The sequence below is a fragment of the Mesoplodon bidens genome (assembly GCF_964165515.1).
Source record: "Mesoplodon bidens genome assembly, chromosome: 18".
Lineage (NCBI taxonomy): Eukaryota > Metazoa > Chordata > Mammalia > Artiodactyla > Ziphiidae > Mesoplodon > Mesoplodon bidens.
Window position 1 is genome coordinate 14951213 of NC_138175.1, and position 16888 is coordinate 14968100.

Sequence of the window (16888 nt, forward strand, 5' to 3'; positions counted from 1 at the left end):
GTGGACCCTCCCCTCTGCCTCTCCCCCATGCCACCAGCCACCCCGAACCCCCAGGTTCCATGCCCCCGCCTCGCTAGTGGTGTAGCTGTCTTCTCAGAGCTCCTTGTTCGTGGCGGGCACCGGCCCTGTCCCTGACTCAGCGTGTTCCCTTTCCCTTTGGGTTTCTTGTTTACCAAAGAAGAGTTTACGGACAATAAAAAGGAAATGTTCTCCTGTGGAAGCTCTCCCAGTTCTGGCTGAGTGGTGAACTTTCTCTCTGCCGCTAGTCCCTGACGAAGAGAGAGCCTGTTCTCGAGTGAGTGGGGAGAGGGAGGGGACCACCCAACTGGGGCACAACCACTAGAAGCAAGGGTGTGGGACCCCAGGACGCGGTACCTTCCCTTGCCACTCACTGCCTTCTCTCCATCAGCCTGTCACTTCTCTGCTCCGTGTTTGTTTCCACATTTCTGAAATCGTAACAGCAGTTATCAGTTCACTGAAAGTTTACTAAATGCCAGGTATTATGCAAAACGGTTGGCCTGCGGTATCTCTCTTAGTCCCTTGAGAGGGGTGCTGTGATTGTCTCCAGCGTACAGATGAGGAAACTCAAGATTAAAGAGGTCAAGTAACGAGCCCCATGTCTTAGGGCCAGTTGGCGGCGCAAAGCCAGGGTATGAATCCCGAGGATTGGATCCACTTTTTTTTCTTTTTTTTTTTTAATTGGCCACACCACACAGCTAGCAGGACCTTAGTTCCTTGACTGGGGATTGAACCCGAGCCCCCTGCAATGGAGGCTCAGAGTTCTAACCACTGGACCGCCAGGGAATTCCCTGGATCCACATTCTTTACAGTAGGGCTACCAATGGCCTGTGGCAACAGTGGGACTAGGTGATCTCCACCCAGCAGGGGGGACCTCCACCCAGGAGTTCCAGGCACCACGAACTTAACTTCTCCCCCTCGAAATGCAATTTACCCCACAGCAACATATCAGATGCCCCTTGGTATAGGGCCTGGCCTTTGGGTGCACAGAACTCTTTGGGATCCTAGAACAGAGAGATACCTGGGTTTTTTTAATGCTATCAGACACTGACTGTTTTGACATTACCTCATTTAACGCCCCAACAATCCTTGCGATGGATACGATTTTCAGAGGAAGAAACTAAAGCTCAAAGACATTAAGTCACTTTGGAAGTGTCCATTCGATAACCAGGAACTCACCTGGAGCAACGGAGCCCCGTGGGTCGAATATACACCTCCTTTCTTTCCCAGCCACGCCCCTTTCTGAGAGAGCCTGTCCTGTTCACCCCCTGGATGATGCAGCCAGCGAGCCACCTGACCTCCGTCTGCCTGCCCACAGCTGACGGGGCCGAGAGTGGACATCTGGCCCAGGCGGGGCCCCTAAGAGTCTCCTGGAATCTGAGGTTGAGAGCCAGGGCTGTCAGGCAGAATGTGTGGCATTGAAGCTGGGTGGTGATACAGCTTTGGGGGCGAGAGGTGGCACGACGGCGATCCAAAACCAAGCCCGAAGTGATGCTGAGAAGAGTGGGAACCAAGAGCCCCAGAGAGTCAGAGAGTAAGTGGAGAGAAGATGCAGAGAAAAACACAGGAAAGAAGGAAGGGAGGAAGGACAGAGACAGAGACAGAGACAGAGTGAGGGGAAGGGGAACCACCCAACAGCTCCCATGAGGCCCTACTGCACTGCCTGATACCGATTTCCCTGCCACCCCCATGTATCCTACCAGGGGATCTCCTGTCCACTAAGCGCAGCCCCCCACCCTATCATCCCTAGCTGTCCTCGGCCAGCATCCCCCAGGATGAGGCGCTGTAGCCCAGTCTATAGCTTCACACCTGCCCTCCCGACACACACTGCTCTTGCCTGGGCTTCCCCTCAAAGCCCCCAAGACAAGATGGGGTGGAGCAGTTGCCACAGCCTGGGATCCATGCAGGGGCAGAGGTGGGTCCTTTTCTACCTGGTTGCAACTCCGGGACCCAGATTTGCTGGACAGGGAAAGGGCCTGGGAGCCCTTTCTCCCAGGCACAATCTCTATTCAGCAGAAGGGGAAACTCATGCCATCAGGGACACTTGGTCTTTCAGAAGCCCGTTTAGTTCATCGTGAATGAAGGTATCTGTCTGTTGAGACAAAGGGAGAGGGGAGGGTGACGCTAAGGCCATCACACTGCTGTGCCGTCCTCAGGGCTGTGCTGACTCTCGCCTGTGTTAGGAGCCCACGCCAGGGGAACAGGGGCTGGGGTGACAGGGAGCGTGGGGTGGCATCTGGGATTTATTTCACCCTCTTCCTTCTCTCTTGTCGACACTAGACTTTGTTGCTGCCTGACTCACAGGTGCGTTAGGAGCTGGTGAGCTCTAAACACAACCCTTCAGCGGAAGATCCCAGCCCAGCTCCATGCCCTTGAGTGGAATTTCCCATTCCACATAGAGCCTTGGGACCTGAGACCGAAGTCCAGAATAGAGCAGTCCCATGCAGACGCAGAGATTTCAAACTTAAAGGCAACTGTCTCCCGGGTACATTCTCCGTTCACAAAATTCCCTTTGGAAAGATTACCGAAAGCCAGGCACAAACACATCTAACTCTGTATTTTGGAGGGGGACACCTGCCTTCTACCCTAGCCTCCCAGCACCACCCCAGGAATGGCCCCGCCCCTGTGAGGTCCAGCACCTTTCTCTTGTCTTGAGTTTCCCCACACAACTCTATCAACAGCCCCACCTTCTAACACAAAGGTCAGCAGAAACAGGCTATGAAGAAAAAGGAAAATGCCCAGGAACACCAAGTCCAGTTAGTAAGTTCTGAGGAAGAGGGCAGTGTCACACAGCTAACTCGATTAGCTGGAATTAGTTGCATCTCAGGGCCGAGAGAGCAGGCTGGTCAAATCCACAAGGTGCCAGGTCACTGGGAAGAACCAGAAATGGTTTGAACCACTGCAGGTCTTTCCCCAAGCAAACTGTCAATAATATAATTTTCCTGACAACTGCTTTCTACCACAGGTTGCATGGGGAGATGGCAGGAAGACAGAGACATAGGGGATAGGCTCGGTGGCACTGAGAGGGCATGGCCCTGACCCCCGGGGAACACATGATCCCACAAGGAGCCTCCCTTTGGTGTACCTGGTGCACCCTTGAACGTGTGGCCCACACGCCCCCTTTGGCAGCAGCAACAAAGGGACTGCCCCTTCCTCTGGGAATCCCTCCCTGGCTTCCCAGTGTTTAGCTTGGGTGCCACTCCCATGGGCACCTTCGTTCAATAATAAGTATTTGTTGAGTACCTTCATGGAGCTTATACTCTAAGGTGAAAAAGACAATACATAGATTAAAATGTTCATAAAGTTGTGATACATGCTCTAAAGTTCAACAAGGGAACGAGACAGGAAGAGGGGAGGGAGGCGCTATTTTAGGTTCTCTGACTAGGTGAAATTCAAGAAGAGACGTGAATGAGGTGAGGGAGTGGACCTTGCTGCCATCTTGGGGAAGGGAGTCCAGATGGAGGAGAGAGCCAGTGCAAAGGCCCTGAGGTGGGAGAGTTCCTGGCATGCTCAGTAATGTGGTCACTGGGGCTGGGCAGAATGAAGGAAGGGGGTGAACAGTTGAGGAGGCTGGGGAAACAGGTGAGGCCAGGTGGAGGCCACAACAAAAAGGACTTCGGATCTCCCTGTGTCAAAGGAAGACACTGAGTGGGGGGGGAGATCATCAGAGAAGTGACATGATTTATTTTCAAGGTCACTCCGGCTCCTGTGTCAACACTAAACCGTAGGAGGCAAGGGGGAAAGCAGAGGCGCCCGTTAGGAGGCTGACGCACCAGGGCCACTGAGAAAGGCTGAGGACTTGGACCAAGGAAGTGGTGGGAAGTAACAGAAGTAGCAGATTCTGGGCCTGAGTGTTTTACCGACAGGTTAGAACAGTGACCACAACGAAATCCCCACATCCCTCCGTGCTGTGCTCTGTCATCCACTCTGGTTCCACTGCATCTTGGATTAGCAGTCTGCTCTCATGAAGCCATCTGCCTCTGGACCAAAAAGAGTCCTGGAAATCCTGACTCGATCCACGTTTATGGTCTGAGAGCTGCTTAACTGACGTCAGCTCAGAAGCCTGCACCCAAGAGTCTCTTCTTTATATAAAGTATGAATGGTGTGAAGCACCTGGTACAGTCTTTAATCACAAGGCTCTAAAGACTGTCCTTTTTAATTGACGACACACGCTGCACCCTGCACCTTAGAGCAGAGCCTTCAGGCAAACACCAGACTAAACGAAAAAAACTCTAAGATGACACAGACTTCATGGCTGTGGTTAATTGATTACTCTAACCAATAAGGTCAAAATGGAGGAGTAAACGTCTCTCTCAGGCTACAGTACAGAACGATTTCATGAGACTTTAGATGAGCCTTTCCCCTGAGGGTAAAAATATATGGGCAGTGAGGCACTGACAAATCACAAGGAGCTTCCATAAACCACACGATTTCTAAAATACTTACATTAACGTTTCATCTGTATAAGCATAACCTCAGGAAGGCCAAAAATGTTCTCGGATCTGACAAGTCTTCTTGTGCAAATCTCATAAGAGTAACACATCAAACAAACCTAATTCTTTCTGGCACTCTCTTTTGATAAGATGCAAAAACAAATCTTTGTGATTTTCCAGGGCTCCTCTGAGAAATCTCAAAGAACATAGTAGGTGTAAAAGATATCTTGAAAGTTTTCTCTTTTTTTTCTATATTTATTAAATTATTTGAAAAGGGAGAATCTAAAGAGTTACCAGAAGGGATATAGACACTTGATTAATAAATGATCATGGGTGCCTGAGAAACAATCCTTGGTTACCCACTTAATTAACAACATTTAAAAGTAAACAGACCCAAGAGTGTGGAAGGCATACATCCACATAAAAATTTGCACACAAATGTTCACAGCAGCATTGTTCATAATAGCCAAAAAGTGGAAACAAGCCAAATGCCCAACAACTGATGAATGGATAAATAAAATGTGGTGTATCCACACACTGGAATATTAATCACTCATAAAACGGAATGAAGTACTGATACATGCTACAACATGGACGAACCTCAAAAACGTTATACTAAGAAGTTACACAGAAAAGGCCCCATACTGTATAATTCTATTCACATGAAATGTCCAGAACAGACAAATCCATTGAGACCAAAAGTAGACTAATGGTTGTCAGGGGCTGGGGCAGCGGTTCAGGGGCCGGGGTGGCAGGGGGCGGTATGGAGGAGTGACTGCTAATGGGGACGGGGTTTCATTCTGAAAATGTTCTGGAGGAACCTCCCTGGAGGTCCAGTGGTTAAGACTTCGCCTTCCAGTGCAGGGGGTGCAGGTTCGATCCCTGGTCAGGGAGCTAAGATCGCACATGCCTCGCAGCCAAAAAAGCAAAACAAAACAGGAGCAATATTGTAACAAATTCTATAAAGACTTTTTAAAAAATGGACCACAGCTCCATCTGCTCCTGACTTACCTATTCAGATATAAATTTACTATGTTTACACCAAAAAAAAAAAAAAAAAAAAGGTCCGCATCAAAAAAAGTCCTTAAAAAAAAAAAAAAAAGAAAATGTTCTGGAATTAGGCAGAATTAGATAGTGGTGATAGTGGTGACGGTCGCACAACCTAATAACATACTAAAAACCACTGACCTATACTCTCTACAAAGGTGAATAATATCTTAACTTTCTTTTTAAATGCCTATGCAGGCACTGATTGTGAAAAAATTAAGTAAAATAAACAGAATCATACACATAGCTTGCTCATAAGTGAGGAGTTTCTATTTTTTGTGGTGTAAAATGGTCTATTCTAGGACGCAACGAATTCAACGTAAAGCACCAGAAAGTTTTCTGGTGGGATACAGAATCTCTGCTGTCCAGAATAACCTTCTGTATTGTAGGCAATGGTATTAATCAGTAAACCAAGGAGGCAAGCCCACCCAACCTGAGCAAACTTTGCTAAAATAGAATATATTTCACCGTTTCTTTTCAGACAAAGATATTATAAAGTAATACAAATAAAATTCACTTTCACTTTCCAAAACTTGTCCTTCACGGTGCCCTTTCACTTTCTGGAACAGACTGATACTTTACTGTAGGACAGAGAGTCTGCGGGGTCAAAACTATTTTCATAATAATGATAAAATGTTATTTATGTTAACATACAATGTGTTCATCACTGCTATTTTCAAATGACTCAATAAATAAGTAATTTTTTTAATGTCTCCATTTTGATTTCAAATGCGGTAAGTAGTATCGATAGTTTTAACCCACATAAACAAAAGCTCTTTGTGTAATCTCAAATGAGTTTTAAGAATGTAGAGGGGAAAACCACATCTTAAAACAGTGTTGAGTGCAAAAGGAAACAGATTAAGAAATGGCGTAACAATACCACCTATGTGAATTAAAAGTACTTACAAGGGCTTCCCTGGTGGCGCAGTGGTTGAGAGTCTGCCTTCTGCCTGCCGATGCAGGGGACACGGGTTCGTGTCCCGGTCCGGGAAGATCCCACATGCCATGGAGTGGCTGGGCCCGTGAGCCATGGCCGCTGGGCCTGCGCGTCTGGAGCCTGTGCTCCGCAGCGGGAGAGGCCACAACAGTGAGAGGCCCGCGTACTGCAAAAAAAAAAAGTACTTACAAGACAGCATCGATGCTTTGTTAGAGCATTAAGACAACCAAAAGACATCCATTGAGTGTTCCAGAATGGTGGCCTACAGTGGGAGAGGGAGGCATGGGAGTGGGAAAGCTCATTCGGAGGGCCTGAAACGAGGCAGGGACCTTGCATAGACCATTGATAATAAACTGCCACAAACCGAGAAGGGTGCTGAAATTCACCCTAGGCCCCGGAGGTTCCCATGTCCCCTCCCACAGGAAGCTGCAGCTGCCCAGGACAGAGCTGACACCACACAGAGACCCTGTCCTGGCTCCTAGCATCATCATCTTCCCGGAGGTGCCTCATCCTGGAGGATTTTCTCCAGCACATCCACACATGGTAGGGAGAGCTGGCCTTGGAGGGAGCAGCCCCCAGGAGCCAGAAGGCAGGTAGGACTGGGCAGATACCAGAGAGGCAATGCAAGCATATGTATCATGTACAGATCACCTACATGGACCAAAGGGGTTGTTCAGTTGCAGGGATAAGGGTGGGAGTGCTGGCTGGGTGGGAAGCCTGTACCTAACATGGAAATAGGCAGAAAGTGACAAAAGTGGCTGGAGGGACCAACCACGCTGTCTGTCATCCTGTTAAGTGGATGTTTTTAAAAGGTGCATGAGTTGGAGCGCCACAGTGCCTGCGGTGAGGGATGGTGGAGGAAAAAGGAACCCAGGAGAGACACACAGAATCCAGACTGGAGGGCCAGAAGCTGAGAGAAGAAAGTTCTTCAAAAGGTGCAGAGTGATCCACGGGGTCAGTGTCACCAGCTCAAATCCCACGGATATGTCCCAAAGTGCTCCATCACATCAAACCAACCATGGAAATACCAGTGATCAACGCCGAATGACCTGCTGGTTTCCGCTTAACCAGTGCCCTGGCCGACGACGGGGACCTGGCTGCTTGTCAAAGAAACAGATTTCACTGTCATTCAGCTTGGTTATGAAGTTTGTCATTGTTTGACGACTATCGTTTGGAGCATTAACCGCAGGCTATGAGCTACACTCACACTGGGGTTTATAGAATGAAGAACCACAACAGACCTGCCCGGATAAGGCTCCCGGTCGAGGAGACGGCAAACACTTCCAGCAGGCAAATAATCACCGGGGTGTTCTTGCCTTTCTGAGTCCCATACAAAATACCCAATCGCTCATCCTATTCCTCCCGTTGATTTTAAGGCGGCCCCTCTCCCTGTCCCTCTGTGCCCACCCTCCACTCTCTCTCCGCAATCCCAGGCTCTCTGCACAACTCTTTCTCCAGTGACCTGTCCCCTCTCCTTCCCTCACTGCCCTCAGTAATATTCCAGGGACACACTGTGGTCTGTAACTGCCCCTCTTCAGGACCAACCAGGTAAATGATCTGTAGGGCTCAGTGCTAAAAAGAAAATGCGGGGCCTCCTGCTTCAAAAAAGTATGAAGAATTTCCAGGCAACGACAGCAGAGCATTACACCAAGCCTGGGGTCCTGTGTGGCTGCTCGGGCTGCACACTCCAAAAGCCAGCCCCGTGCCCCCGGGACAAGGAGACATAAACGAGCTTATCGAGCACCAGCCTGGGGCAGAACAGGACAGATGCGCACCTGCGCAGCCCAGTCTGTGACCCATCAGCTTGTCATGAGCAGGGGATGGGCTCTCATCACTAACTGCCCCCAAGGGGACCCAGAATCTCATCAACTCCCCGTAAAAGGGATCACTAACACTTGTTAGAGCAGAAATTGCAAATGCAACTCAATGGTTAACGAAAAGCAAGGATCCTGAATATTAATTTTAAAAACCAAAGTGAAGCTGTGAAGAGTCCTCTGTGACCACAAAACTACGCTCTGAATCACAAAAGCCTGCATAGCAGACCCCGGCTTTGGGGCAGGTATGGACAGGGCAGCACGTCCCCCAGGGACATGTCAGCAAACAGAGAGATGACACTGAAGGGGCTCCAGCTGTCCCCAGAGCCACAGCCTAGAGGAGGATGACTCATCTCACCCTAAAGGTGGCCTTTCTAAGTCCTGAAGGAAGACGGCTGCTGCTCAGGACCCCCCTTTCTTGGCCTCTGGTTTCATGAAAATCACTGAAGTCAGGAGGCACTCCTCTGAAGTAGGTTATTGCATCCAAGACTACGCAGCTGAAACCACAGCCGGATTAACCGGCAAGGAGCTGAAGAGCCCCGGGCAAAAGTATAAAGGGGAAAAGAAATGGACCCAGAAAGGCAGGGAGGCCACAAGATCCGGAGAGTTACCAACTGCGGAGCATCCCTCAACTGAGAGACTGCAGTCGGTGGGTAAAAACCCCAACTTCCTGGTGCCATTTCCCGTGGCTCACATCCCACCCCCCGCCCTGTGCCCCCACCCCAGCGTCCAATGCACCCCAAGTCAGAAAGTAGTTGAATCCCAGGATGAGAAAATCAGAAGTCTGATGAGTCCCAGCATGACGAATACGATCCCAAGACAAAATACTGTCCACAATGGTTCGAAAGAGGCAGCCTCCTTCCCATCCAGATGGAGAGAGGAGGCATCACTGTACCACAGCAGAGAGACAAGGAAGGTGTACAGCCCGTGCTCTACCGAAAAAGCAAGAGGAGAGTCACACGGGCCTTCAGAAGGCCAGCAGCAGCAAGTCATGGCTCTACAACACAAACAAATTGGGAAGAAAGGGAATGGTTTGAAAAAGATGCAGCCTTCCAATCCCAGATGAGATACGTGTCCAGCAGGCACGTGTTGGAAGAGGAAGGGGAGCAGTGAAGGGGGCAAGTGTTCCCTGCATCTGGCCAACGCTCCCCTGGAAAATGAAGGCAAAACCACGCAGGCCTTAATGAAGGCCATCAGCCACGAGTCTGCACTGGTGCACAGACAGCCAATCAGAGTGGAGAAAGAGCGGAAGCTGCTTGAGGAAGTGAAAATGAATAAGCAGAAAATCCAAGACCTGGAGAAAAAAATGAGAAAAACAAGAAAGGTCCTCTAAAATGTACATTTGCCTTCTTAAACAGGAAAGCCACAAACTCGTGTTTTGGGTACAGGATGTTAAAAGAGCTCTTGCCACAGAGAAGGTGGGAATTGCCAACTTGAGACATGTTTTAGGACAAGCACTCCAAGAAAGAGAGAGACTCTTCAACAAGCCCTGTCTCTTCAAACAGCTCCAAGAAGTAAGCAGTCCACCAGAAACTTCCTGGAAGATGCCCTCAATGACCAGAGAGTTCCTCTGGCCCAACCACCAAAACAGGTGAATTCTTGCTCCCAGTATCAATAATAGGCCAACGTGTGGGGCCTTTCTCTTCCTGCTGAAGGAGCCCGGCCCGGACTGGAAGCCCTGACAACCATTCCCAGGGGTCACCTCCTGGCTGGTTCAGTGGAGTCCCACCAACAGATGCAAGAAACCCTTCTCTTCTAGAGAGATGGATGTCACAGGCCACGTGTCATTTCCACAATCTCCATGATCACACTGAGACAAAGATGCCCGCCCCACCGGGAAGACCTGTGCCCCCTGCATCCTACCACCTATGGTTCGCCTTAGACCTACTGAGAAAATACAAACTGTGCTCCCCTCCCCCGCCTGCCCAGTAAGAACAATCTGAGGTTTGGGTTTTAAACAACCGTCTGCCCACTGTGAAGGCCACTAGCTAAACTGCCTCTTCCCACCACCACCAATGAGTCAGCCTACAAGCCCCTCCTCGTCCCTCACTGGAGGAGTTCAGCCTGGACTTGGGTCCGGGCCTGCGGAGGAAGCCCCTACACCTTGTCCTGGGCTCCTCTGAGGTCTCTCCTGACCACATATCTGTGCTTTGCTGAAACCCTTCACTTGTGCAAATACGTGGAGAAGAGCCACTGTGTCACAGCATCAAAGCAGAACCAACTTGATTCCCATAAACACAGCCAAGCCAGGGCCAACTCAATCATCATCTTCCTCAGCAATCCTCCCTGGCTCTTCCCAGTGAGAATTCGAAGACTGTGGCCCCACCTTTGGAGACTGGACATACTCCAGCATCAGCTCTGCTGTCTACATAGCAAATAAGAGGCTTCCACACTCTTATGACAATTCATACCACAATCCTTGGTGCAGTGTGACCAGCTTGAAGAGGTACTATTTGCAATTAACTGCAAGCCTGATAGCCCCAGCTCCATGGCTACCACACTTACATGGAAAACCAGAATCTCTGAACCCACACATCGATGAAGACCTGCAACATCGACTTGGTCTATATCATGCAGCCCTCAACATCCTAGCGGCATCGTTTAGAGATTCCCGTGATAAAGGCCACATTCACTCTGCAGAGAACCACCACCATGCTTTAAAGCAGCCAGCAACGTTGCCAGGGTGTACACACCTTACCCAACTCCAGATGCCTCTGCATACATTACATGTATCGTGGCACAGCCGTGGTGTCACAAGGCACTAGATGGAATCTTCATCACCGAGCTCACAGGGCCAGCTGGGCAGATGACCATCCAGGTCCACAAAATGGGAAGAGGGACTCAAAAGGCCACACTCAATGCTATGGACACATACCTCCCACAGCCCAACTTCACACTGATGCTGATGCCTGGGGTCTTTGCCAAGATCCCCAAATCCCACAGAGCGCAGGGGCGACTCAAAGCAAAAACCAGCACTCGGTTCCCTCACCCAGAGGTGCTCCTTGTTGCACCCACAGCATTTCCAAAGCTTGCTTCTGCTGCCTGGTACCAGGCATCATAGTCCCAACAATGAGGGAATCTCTGGCTGGCAAATCCACAACTGAAGGACTGCCCGAAGCAGGCCACGTGAGCATTCAGACAAAAAGCTTCCAACATCTGGAGGAACATCCCTCCCCTGGAATTCCTGCAGAGCTGTCAGTCAGAGCAGGTATCCCAGGAACTGAGCAGGAAAAGGACAGGCGAGCCTGATCAGCTGTGGAGGATGAGTCATCATTAAAAAAAAAAAAAAAAAAAAAAAGACCCAAAACCCTCGTTGCATCCAGGATGCCCTGGTGTGAGGGCGCAGCAAGTGCAGTGCTTTTACACCACCTCCTAAATAGTGGGGACCTCAAATGCTTCCAATTCTTCTGCCACATCCGTTCCCTGCTGGGCCTTCTCCTTAAAACCCTTCTCTGGTTTCTCCCCTGAATGAGCAACTACCACTGCTGAAGTCTGTGATTTAAAAAAACAAAAATGTATTCACCACACAAGATTACCTCAAGACCTTGTTCGCCACATAATTGTTTAATTTTAATAGCAGCTCAGTGTCAATTAACAGTAAAGGGCTGAGTGACTTAGAGCACTGCGTGTAATGCTCTAAAAATCTTTGGGTTTGAGTGAAAAGAAACATAATAAAAACCGAGTTCCAGCCGATCCAGCTGCCCAACCAGCTTTAGGAACCAGTAATTCATATCTGAAAGGGCTGGGGTTTGAAAAGTCTGTGTCCGTCAACTTTGAAAAAACGTCTGCCATGGCTTCATGGGAGCCTCCAGATGGTGCACAGAAGAAGCAGGCAGAGACCACCGAGGTTCAGAAAAGTAATCTCGCTAAACTCAACACAGCACCTAACAGCCGCTTTCTGAGGGCTCACCCCACAGGGACCGCCGCAAGGCAGTAGTTCTCAACCAGAGACGGTTTTGTCCCCAGCTCCCCTCCCCGAGGACATCTGGTAATGTCTGGAAACGTTTTTGATTATCACAAATCAGAGGGGATGCTCCTGGCATCTCATGGCGAGGGCTGGGGACGCTGCTAATCATCCTACGATGCACAGGGCAGCACATCCCACCCCAACCATGACAAAGAACGATCCAGCCCCAGGTGTCAGTACTGCTGAGGCTGAGAAGCGCCAGTCCTAACGTCACGCGAACCCCGCTAGGCGTCCACTCTCTTGAGTCCCTCTGAGCACCTCACTCAGTAGGCCCTGTCCCTGGTGGCGGGGGCGGGGTTTATACACACAGACACAGAGACAAAGCTTCGCATCTCTGAAGGGGTGGTGGAGGGGCGCCAGCAATGCCTGATGCCCACTCATGAACTCTCCCCCACACCCCGCCCCGCAATGCCAGGCACCCAGGGATGCTGAGTTCAAGTACTCTTTTTAGAGTCTTCCAAATTTTTAAAAATCCTTCTAAGTAAAAGAAACCCCGCTCAAAAGAAACTTCAGCACTTATTACCTCATTTAAACTTCACAGCCATCCAGTCGGGTCGGGACTCAGGATCACCAAGCGACAGAAGAGGAGACGGGGGTACACAACGAGGTTTGGGTAACTTTTCCAAGGTGACACAGCCCTTGAGTGGCAGAGCCGCAGGCCCGGGCCCTCCGGGTTCCGAGGCCACCGTGGAACTGCGCGGTGGGGTCCCAGCCGATGGGGGAGGGGGGCGTTCCGATCCCAGCCCGGCTTCCATCCGGCTCTCACCTCCTCCGCAGCCGCCGCCCTTCCCTGGCTGGGAGGTGAAGGGTTCCAAGGCGCCAGACCGGCCCTCTAGCACGGCCCTCACCAGGAAGGGTAGCTCTCTGGGGCAAAGGCGGGGCCTGGGACGTGGCGTGGGCACGTGGCGTGGGGCAGGGGCAGCTCCTCCCACGAGCCACTGCGGCTGCGCAGAGAGAACCCTGCCCCGCCTCTCCCGCCGCGCGGGTTCCCGCTGGTGCTGGTCTGGCGGGCCAGCTCCCATTCCTCCGCAACCACGCTCACCTGCGAACGTGGCCAGCAGCACCTGTAGGAGCTACTGGTTCATGGAGCAAGTCAGCTCCAAGGCCCACCGCCTGTTCATTTAGGGTCCCCCAAACTTGCCCGCTCACAGCATCCGCTAGGAGCCTCTCTGTGCTCCTCGGAGGCCAGCAGCCAGCCAATACCTAGAAATCAATGAGTAATGGCGAGTCCCTGAGGTTTCCTTATTTTTACCTCCATTAAACCGCTCCTCGGTTCCCTCAGTCTGTCTCTGCTTTTGTTTCACAGCAAGAGGCTGCTTGTGGACGAGGCGGGCCAGCGGTCCTGCAGGGACCAACCTCACTCTCCTCCTCTGGGTGGGACTGATGCCGGACTTGGACATTCATGCCCCAGGGCTCGTCCTGTGTCTTCATTTCCTGGTGGTCACACTTTAGTCTGATCCACAGGTTCCTGTTGAAAACCACCCAGCAGGGCACCTTTGCACCCAGAGGCCTGTGACAATCAAGAGACAGCATTCAGGCAAACTATATTCCGAGGCACATTTTTTTTCTTCTACTTTGAAAATACACATATTCAAATCTAAAACTTTTGTTTCAGAAAACAACAGCCAACCAGATTCTACAGATGTTACCCCTTTGCCATATGAGCGCCAGACCAGTTTTTTAAATGAGTAAACATTACTCTAAAGCTAAGCTCCCCCACCGACCACTACCCTGCTATTCCTTTCAGTCACCCACTCCCTCTCTGGGCCAAGCACTATATAACCAGAGCATCCCTTCTCTGGATATTTCTTACTGGTATGGGACACTACTGTAGCCAGAAATCAACACGTCATACCTGCCCTGTGGGTTCTGACAACTTACAGAAAAGGTAGCATACTGCCCACGTCTGGACCCTATTTTAGGCTCATTCTAAAACAGTCCCAGCACCTTTTCTTGACTGGATGTCAGATCCCTGTAGCTGGGCAAGGATGGCTTTTTCCATCCTAGGCTGGAAGGGATGAACCCTGCCATCTGATGGAGGAGAAACAGGCCCAGAGAGGGGAAGTGAATGTGTCAAGATCACAAAGTCAGAGGTGAGGTAGGGACTAGACCTGCACTCTTGGCCTGGGCCAGGCTGCATTCACGAGCTGGTGACATCATCAGAACCTTATTCCTCCTCATCCCACACAGAGCAGGCTATGTGGATGGGAATCCTCCTTCCCCACTGCACTCGGTCTGGAGAGGAGCCAGCCAGCTGCAGACAGCCATGCCGGGAGGCTCTGAGCTGCTGCAATTCCGCTTGTGGGCATCCTGCCACTGGGGTCAGCAATTCTGGTCAAGAGGGAGAGGCCTAGGGCACCAGAGCTAGGAATCTAGGTGAAGCCACAGCGCCCCCTGCGGCTAACTGCTAAGTAACCCAAACCTTAGATCTACCTGTCAGATTTCTTGTGGTGCCCACCCAGGAAAGCTGAGGGCTGGGTTCAGAGCAAACCCCTCCTGGGGAGATTTTCCTTTTGCTCTGCATCACCCCTGGGGGAACCCTCAGGATCCCAGTTGATAAGAAAATCATGTCCCCCGTGTACAAGACCCTTTCTGTCTCTGACTGCTTCCCTGAATGTGTCCACCCAGCATCATCTATTGATGGCTTTATGCAGGCCAGACACTGGGTCCAGTACTTTGAGGATGGAAATGACAAGACACTGTTCCACCCACCATGGAATTTCTTGAGTGAGGCAGACAACCAAGGAAACATAGTGAGACAAAGATTTGATGGAGTGCAGTGGGCTGGGGGAGTAGAAAGGCAGAAAAAGTACCATGGAAATGGATCAGAGGGGCTCTAATGGCAGACAAGGTGTTTGAGCTGAGCTTTGAGGAGGAAACACAGGAAGACAGATATGGAGAGAGGGGAAGGCATTTGTGGGAGATGGAACATACACAGCCAATACCCTTCCTCACTTGTCTCTTGTCCCAGCTGCTTCCTCTTCCTCCCTCTCCTCCTAATTCACCATGGGTCACAGTGGCTGTCCAGCTAGAGAAGCCACCCACCTTTCCTGGCTGCAGCTCCCCTCTCTGACAAGGTCCGTGTCTGACTGGATTCCTGTGACTCTCCCAGCCCTCATACTTTGACCCTGCCAAGGAGCACTTGGTTTCCTGAATCCTGCACAAGCCTGTCCACAATCTGGACACTTGAGAATTCAATACGTGGGAAATATTTCTTAGGGGATTCAGCAAAGTCAAAACCATCCTTTGTCTCTAAGAAAGAGGATTCATCCCAGGAAAGGAGAAAAGGGGCAAAGGTGTCATGCCGAGAGAAGTTTCTCTGCACATTCTCTGCAGGCCACTATGGCTGCTATACACCCTCGCTCATGACAGAGTGGGTCCTGAAGGTGCAGGGAAACCCATTCACCCTGGACAGCAGTATTATTCTGATACTCCTATCTCCTTTGTAAAAAATCATCTTGAGCTAGAAATCTGTGCTGCCACCAGGGGGCAGCAGAAGACCAAAGCTTTACCTGAAAACAGCTAATTTGTTAAATTCTCTGCCCAGGAGGAAGAGCAGCCGTTCCTAATCTTGGCTGCAAATCAGATTCACCTGGGGAGGTTTAAACAACACTGATGCCAGGTTCCCACCCCCAGAAATTCTGATTTAACTGGCCCGGGGTGCAAGCCAGCATCACACTTTTTGGCCTCCCCACAAGAACTTTAATTTTGTTTAACAGGGAAAGTGTAGACGAGGAGAAGCAGCAACCTCTCAGACCATTCTACATTTCAGCCAGGGTGAGAACCACTGGGCTAGACAGACCATTGTAACTCAAAGCATGGTTCACAGACTACCAGCATCAACATCACCTGGAGCTGGTTAGAAATGCAAAATCTCAGGACCCACCCCAAACCTATTGAATCAGAATCTGCATTTCAACCAGGTCTCCAGGGGATTTGTTTGCATATTAAGATTTGAGGAATGCTGGTCTTAGTAACCAGAAGGGCCCTTGGGGAGATCCTAGTCCTACACCAAATCTGGTTTACAGATGTAGAGGTTGAAGCCAGACGGAAGAGTCCATCTGCTCAGACATTGGCGATGCGTTGGGTGGGATGGCACAGACCTCAAAACCCTGACTCCCAGTCCAGTACTCTTGCTCCCACAGCACCCTGAGTGGGCCTGGGCACCAAATGGCCATAAACAGTGGCGCGAGTTTGGTGAGGTTTTGGAACTTCCCCGCAGCTCTCAGCAAGCGGACTGTGGGCATCCCAGAGATGGCTAAGTTACCATCCCGGCTCGAGGCGCTTCCATCCTCACATGTAACTCAAAACACACACACACGGCATCAGCCAAGCATAGCCTCTCACCTTGAGTCACGCTGTGGGACCATCTCTAAATCTAGGAAGAAAGAGAAGGGAAAAAGATCAGTGTGGACGGATGTGTAGCCAGGGAAGGTTTCCTGCAGGCTGGGCTTGTGAGAGGGGGTGGGTGAGATTTCAGTGGCTGGTGGAGGGAGAGGCAGCCTTTCAGGCCAAAAGACCAAGATGAATGAAGGGTATTAATAAGGCAGGAAGGGGATCAGTGTGACCGGGGCACCAGGTAAGGATTGGGCAGCAGTGAGAGATAAAGCCGGGTTGGGGGAGTGGCTCAGAACACAGACAAGGCCCTGAAAGCAGACAGAGGACTGCTGGG